Here is a 7327-nt window from a genome sequence, read left to right as displayed (position 1 = left end):
TGTTTGAAGACGATCGCTTTAGAATTGCACCAACATGAAAATGCGGTTACTTTAGCAGAGACTGCAAATTGATCCAAATGAAAGGACATTGATTGGACATGTAGCTGCAATTTACTGTCATTTTGTCACTACATCAGGAAGATTCCCGATTCGCGACTTTCAGCAACGACAACAGCAAAAGTACAAAGCCGTCGTAGTTGATCAAAAAGAAATACATTAAAAAAAAAAGGATTTGCTATCATTTCTTCTTCAACACAAATTATTAAGACATTACAAAAAAAATGACAAACAGAACTTGATAGTGTAACGTTAGCCCATTAACAAATGACGCTTACGTCAACACCACCCACCCGCAGCTACCCTTGCTTTTAAAGAGGCTAAAGACAGGACAACTAATGGAGCCCAGATACCTTAATATTCTTCATAAATTTACTGTAAGTAAAATAGCAATAAAATAAAGCATCAAATACAAGCCAAACAGCTTTCACCTGTTCAATTCAAATTATTCAATGGTGAACAAATAGCGAAATATAGAATTTAACCAAATTTTCCTTATGGCTCGAACAGCACAGTCAGTTGAACCCAACTAATATTTTGCAAATTAGGCTCTATTTTCTTTGATTTGCAATACCTTCCTCAAAATTGTTGACACAAATCATGCACCAGAAGCGGAATACATCTTCACCAATTCATTTTTTAAAAATCAATTTGATCAAAAACAACATTAAAAAAAAAGACTCATCAAAAGTACAAAATATGTATGTCTACAGCTGAATGGATGCAAACAAAGTTTGAATGTTATCCCCGTGGCAGCATGTGTTCCATCTGGCCGCCCAGATTTCCTCCCGTTGACTAAGTCAAGTCAAGTCAGCTTTATTGTCAAATATGCTCTCTGTGCAACATACAGCAGAGATGAAATTTCTTTCCTCTCAACCACAATGCCAACATGCAGTGCATTGAAAACACACACAGCTAAAAATAAGACTAAAAGCATGCATTGAAGAAAATATGTGCCGCTATGGCCGTGGTGCATTCCACTGGCAGAAGAAGCGCTTTCCCCGAGATATACAAAAGGATGAAAGGAAGGCTATGCTGGTTGAGGATGTGCAGTCCCGGCATCTTAAACCGGGCATGCCCGCTAACTCTTCTACTCACTTGTATTGAGCTAACTGAGTTTAGCTCCAATAAATAAATCATCACTCGCCGAATTCTTTACTGATTTTGACATGTATTGTTTTTGTTTTTTTCGAAATAAGCATCACATGACATTAAATATATCTACATTTTTTTCAATGCTACTATATTGTTGAACCATGTCGAATTGACAGTAGCATAATGTTTTAATTAAGGTCAAAATTTAATGAGAGGGTAATCTTCTCTTTTGGGTTGACATCTTTATTTCCAACTCCAGAGGAGTCAGTGTCTCACCAGTCCTGAACCTCTCCGCACACCACTGGCAATAACTGGCAATTTTCCCACACCAACGGGACCCCCAGTGCGGCAGATTCCCGGCACAGGCAGAGTAGATAACGGCTGATGCATACAGATCATAAGACGGCGTGTTGATTCCAAAGTAATCCTTAATTTTAATGAAAACGAGTGAATAATTCATGCATTTGAAAGCCGAGATGGACATTGTAAAACAGATATATGCTCTCCTCGCGCCAGCTACTGATCATTCATCCATGCATGATGGCAATGATTACAACATGGGCCTTTTCAACACGGTCTAATATGCTTGCAGCTTCTAAAGCACAAGAGATCATTACAACATTGACGAGAGCAGAGAGAGAAAACATTCATTAGGAAGAGACTATTGAAAATCAATAGAGGTCTGCACCTTGGTCCTAGACATATCTAAAACCCACTCACTGGTTATGGATTGTTTTTATTGAGCGCATGAGCACAATGTGTCTAAACAAATCCCGGCAAGCACAGATTTTGGGTGTATCAGTGTGTGCGCATAGGAAAAGAACATTGGAGAACAACTTCATTGCGTGTTCCGCTGGACTTTGCAGATCACTCGTCACATCATGTGCTGAAACTCTCCAAAGGAAGTAAACACAACACTAAAATGCTTGGTTATCTCACTGAGGAGGCAAACATCTCGTTTATAGCCTGACAGCACGCGCCGGCCTCAAGAGTACAGCTTCATAATGGGTCCCCCCCCCACCCCCACCACCTCTAGATTTCCTATGTATAAAAAGAAAATCTGTGGCTCTTTGTGTGAAGGCGCTAAAAAGATTTTTCATGTTGCTTAAAAGAAATCGAATCCATCAACCCCCCGGGGAATATTAAAGAAAAGATGAGGCAGACATCTTAAAATGATGCACAAGCGGATACAGAGAGCTTTTTTTTCCAAGACAAACCATAACCACTGAATGTGTGAGGCGGACAAGTGTTCTCGGGTCAGAACCCTCATCGATGATCTGACATGTAAGACAACTTAATATCGGTCTCTCTCTTGTTGAGTGCTCAGAGTGTGGTGTTCAGCAACACCAAGAGAAAGTCTTCTTACTTTTTCACTTTCGCATTGGAATATATTTTGTCTTTAGTTTGTCGTACTGCTGCATTTCGGTATGACTGAAGACTCAAACACCACCACGGTGGGTGTCAAGTCAAGTCAACAGTATTTATAGAGCACTTTCAAACAGCCATCGCTGCATACAGATACAGCGTCCTGCCATCAAACTGATCCCATCGGTGCAGTGCACTGATAATGAATTAAAGTTAGCGGTTGAAAAGGTGGTGCGGTTGTGGCAGCGTGAAGTCCGCTAGCGCGTGAAGAGCACAGTGATCATCTGCCTGGAGAGCACAGCTTACATCAGCACTGTGCGGCGATTTTAAGATCCTTTCATTCCTATTTCTCCTGCCAGTTAACCCTGCGATGAGGATAACTATCCCTAACACTCCTCTGTTTAATAAAAGTTTTGAAAATATATGGCCAGCTGGAGCAACAGATAAAAATGGTGATAAAAAATGGTGTCTTAGGGTTTGGTGTGTCATCGCAAACAAGTATATATGAGCTGCCATGAGAGTGAGGCCGGGTTTTTTTTCCCAGTGGGACTCATTAGAGGACAAACATTGAGACGGAAGGATAGTAAACGGTGTTTGATTCCGGCTCTGGCCTTTCTGTGTGGAGTGTCCATGTTCGCCCCATTTCTGTGTGGGTTTTCTCCGGGTAATCTGGTTTCCTCCCACATTCCAAAAACATACATGGCAGGTTAATGGAACACTCTCAATTGTTCCTAGGTGTGATTGTGAGTTCGAATGGTTGTTCGTCTCTGTGTGCCCTGCGATTGGCTGGCAACCGATTCAGGGTGTCCCTCGCCTAATGCCCGAAGACAGCTGGGATAGGATCCAGCATGCCCCGCAACTCTTGTGAGAATAAGCGCATCAGAAAATGGATGGATGCATGGCTGGGCAGTGGCGGGTGAAAACCTTGAGATGAGTTACAAAAATGTTAGCTTGCCACATGATCAACTGTCACAATCAAACTTACCACCACAGTCGGGAGGCGGCATCGTCTGGCAGAATCATTTCAGAATTCTGATGGAAGAAAATAATCTGTCCAACCATTGGGAGGCGTGTTAAAAGTAGTAAATTGAGAGAAAACAGTATTTTAACAAACAAACAATTATTTAACAGCAGAATGTACCGTTGACCTAATGCCCATCTCTTCGAAGTGCTTTGTAACCACCACTGACCGACTGGCATTTGAATAGAGCTCTATAAAATACTCGGCTTTTAGAACTGCTTTTAAGTTGCTTTGGTTTTCTGACAGAGAGAGCAGAGCTGCTGTTCCCACACTATAAACAATACAACAATGTAAAGTCCAATGTTGAATCGAAAGCCAAAGAATAAAAATGTGTCTTAAAAATACACAAAGAGGGGCCTTGCCGAACATTTTATGGGAATTCATTCCAAAGGGAAGGACTGGCAACAGAAAAAAGGCTCGATCCCCTCTGAGTCTCCGCATTGTCCTCGGTCCTTCCGGCACATGGAGCTCGTGAAGGGAAGTCAGAATTGGCTTCACGACTACCAGTTAGGAGGCAAGCAGCACCATTGTATCTCTCTTGGGGGTAGACAAGTCTGGCCCAGAGAGTCACGTTCCTGTCTGTTTTTTTTTTTTAATTCTCTCCTTTTCACACCAGATTCAAATGATCAGGTTTGTTATCAAGCTTCTACAGAGCTGGCCGATGAACTGATCATTTGAATCAGTTGTGTTGAAGGTGAACATTGTGACTCTCTAGGATTGGACTTGCCGTTGGAATAAATGAAGATGCGTGAGAGAAGGCTGGCCCACTTTCATTCTTGGCTTGATTACACTAATCAAGCCAAGAATGAAATGAAAGAAGCACTAAGATCAAATAATAATAGGATCGATGAGGTGTCAAAGTCCGTAGCAAGGAGAAGAGAATTAGTCTTTTTAGCAAGGGCTTAGAAGATTGGGCGGCCCTAAATCTTGACTGAAGAAGTCCAAATTGATTGTTAGCTGCCATGTAATCTTTAAACTGTTGCAGTATGACTTTTTTGAATTTTCTTGCAATAAATAGGAGATTTGAAACCAGCCTACAATTTCCTAGAGACTCTGGGGCAAGGTTTGGTTGCTTACATAGGGGTCTTACAATAATGGCCTTAAAAGCTGCTGGAAGAGCACCAGAGGAAAGTGATAAATTAATAATATATAAGATGGAAGGTCCTAAGATTGTCAACAATTCTTTCACAAGTTTGCCAGGTAGCGGGTCGGGCACACAAGTTGTCTGTTTTGCCACACTAGCCAGTTTTATGTGGTTTTCAAGTGACTTTTTTTAAAATGTCCCTAATGAGCTGAGTCTTCTGAGTCAAAAATTGCAAGAAATCATGAGCCAAATGGGAGGAGCTATTGGAAGTCAGCTGCTGTTGCGTTAGCATTGTCGGGTTCTTTTAATAGATTCCAATTCATCTTTTGTCATGTTCACATACGTGTATTATTTTGGTGTTATTTAAAATAACGTACATGGCAATTAAGCCTACAAAAAGTAAATTTCAACTCTCTCTCTCTCTCTTTCTCTCTCTCTCTCTCTTTCTCTCTCTCAATCTCTTTCTCTCGGGAACGTGCACTCTCTCGGAAACAAGAGATGAAATATTTATAGGTAATGAATATTTAGGTGATAGTACATTTGTATCGTCATCAGCGACACTTTTGCTGTTTAAATATTTATATGTGCTGACAAAAAGGGTTCAAACACACCACCTACATGTTCTGGATGTTGTAAACTACACTTGTCAGTCTCTATGGGAGAGAATTGCAGTATTGTTAAGAAGGCAGACTCAAACTAGGATGGCACCTAGTAGAGCACAGAGTTCCAGTAAAGACAGATCATCCCAATATCCAATGTGAATACGAATTATGCACGCAGCTCTGCTCAGTCACAAAAGTCGGTATGTCATATTCCCAGCGCTTATGTGAAAGAGAAATACCTAGATCACAAAATAAAGGACGATAACGACAATCACGCGAGATGAATCTTTCTCGCCACAGCACCATTTGTGGGCTTGATTACGGTAGTTCTCTTGATGTGCGGTGATACTCATGACCAGTGAGGAATTACTTCAATCAATTCCACTCCATTAAACGATGTGATAGGAACAAAAACTAAAAATATTTCGTATTAGGCTAAGTTCATTGTTGTTGTTTTTGCTGATCTCTGTTCAATTGTCATTTTCTGGAATGTATCAAGATGCAGACAAAATGCCCAACTCCATCTAAGGCCAGCAGCTGACTGTGAATAGCTGTGTGATGGAAGATTTTCGTAGTGGTATGACTGACAAATGTGGCTCCTTGTGGGGTTGGTGGTAAACTTCAAGATGTTTCAAAGAAACGTCTGGGTTGTTTTTGGCAGTGGCGATCAACTGATCAGCTGGTCATGGCTAGCTGGTCAATGGAAGGTTCGGTAAAAGCTAAACTAAGGGTAATGAGTCATTTGAGATAAATGTACTTAAAATATGAGCGTATCTGTTTAGCCCTGCGACAATAAATATGTAATTGGTATTTTTGTGAGTTGCGACGCCATGACATACAAGTCAGCATCCAATGTTGACAAATTCACAAACTGTGTCACGAATGTGATTTAAAAAAGAAATATGATTGGTAAAAACAATTATCTTTCATGCATACCTGATATTAAAGAGCCCCTGGCTTTATTACCTGGAAATGAGCCAGTAATGAATGCATAATTTTCAGTAATGATTGTCTCATTCTTTGTTGTCTGAACTCTCATCAAGGCGCTTGCAAGACTTGCCAAGCCTTCTGATATTGTGATTTTAAACAAAGCTTATAATGCTGTGAGAAGAGTAATATGCTCGCAACAATTGCACTCAGTTCTGTCATGTCCCGTGTTTGCCAGCCGGGGGCGGCCTTTCTGCCCGCCGTTTACACACCTGTCACCCATCTGGCAGTAATTGCTCAGCCTTTATTTGGACGCTCTGGCAGTCTACTCAGTGCCGGAGAATTCCACGCCGCGCCAATATTCTCTCACTCAAATTACTATTTGGATTATTTGTTGCCTCTTAGCTTTGTGGCTGTTATTATGCGCCATTATTCCTATTACGTACAAAATTTATATAATCGTCTAATCAGACCTTCCTTGCCATTTGGTTTCCGCAAGCGTTTTCTGTTGTTCCCTTTATTCTATCCCTGGTCCTTATTTTGACCAGCGTTTTTTGTTATTCTCCCTGTCGGGTATTTTGTGTTCGTCATTAAAGACTCCTTTTGTTCTCTGACAAAATCTCTTTTGGGTCTGCTATTTCGGGGATTCACCTTCCAGTTATTCTGTTGTGCACGAAGCAATAATTCCATCGCTTCGGGCACAACGTGACAAGTTCATTGGTGGACAACATTTTGAATTTATCAAAGAAAGAAGGAACTTTGAAGATTTGTGTGGGTTGCAACACAGTCCTGCTATAAAAAAACATGGGCAATAAAATTTATTGGAGTACTCAACTGGTGTCACGATTCGGTTTAGGGACCAGCAGGTGGCAGTGTGGAGCCCCCCTGGCAGCTGCACACCTGTTGGTAATAGGTAATCAGGCATATAAAAGGACTCCTGCCCGCACACTCGGTGTCGGGTCATTGTTGCGTTTGCTACTGTCATGCTTTGGTTGCTGTTTTTGTTTTCTGTGTTTTTATTCAATACACATCTTCAAATATACCCTGCTCCTCTCTCCTGCCTGCTTTTTGGGGTCCACCACCACCTCGCAACGTGACAACTGGATTATAAATTATACGCACTTCTGACATGCTGCACAGCATTTTAGTTGACGTCAATCAAATTGCATTTTGGAA

The sequence above is a fragment of the Hippocampus zosterae genome, chromosome 2 (genome assembly GCF_025434085.1).
Source record: "Hippocampus zosterae strain Florida chromosome 2, ASM2543408v3, whole genome shotgun sequence".
Classification (NCBI taxonomy): Eukaryota; Metazoa; Chordata; class Actinopteri; order Syngnathiformes; family Syngnathidae; genus Hippocampus; species Hippocampus zosterae.
Note: the sequence above shows the minus strand (reverse complement) of the source record.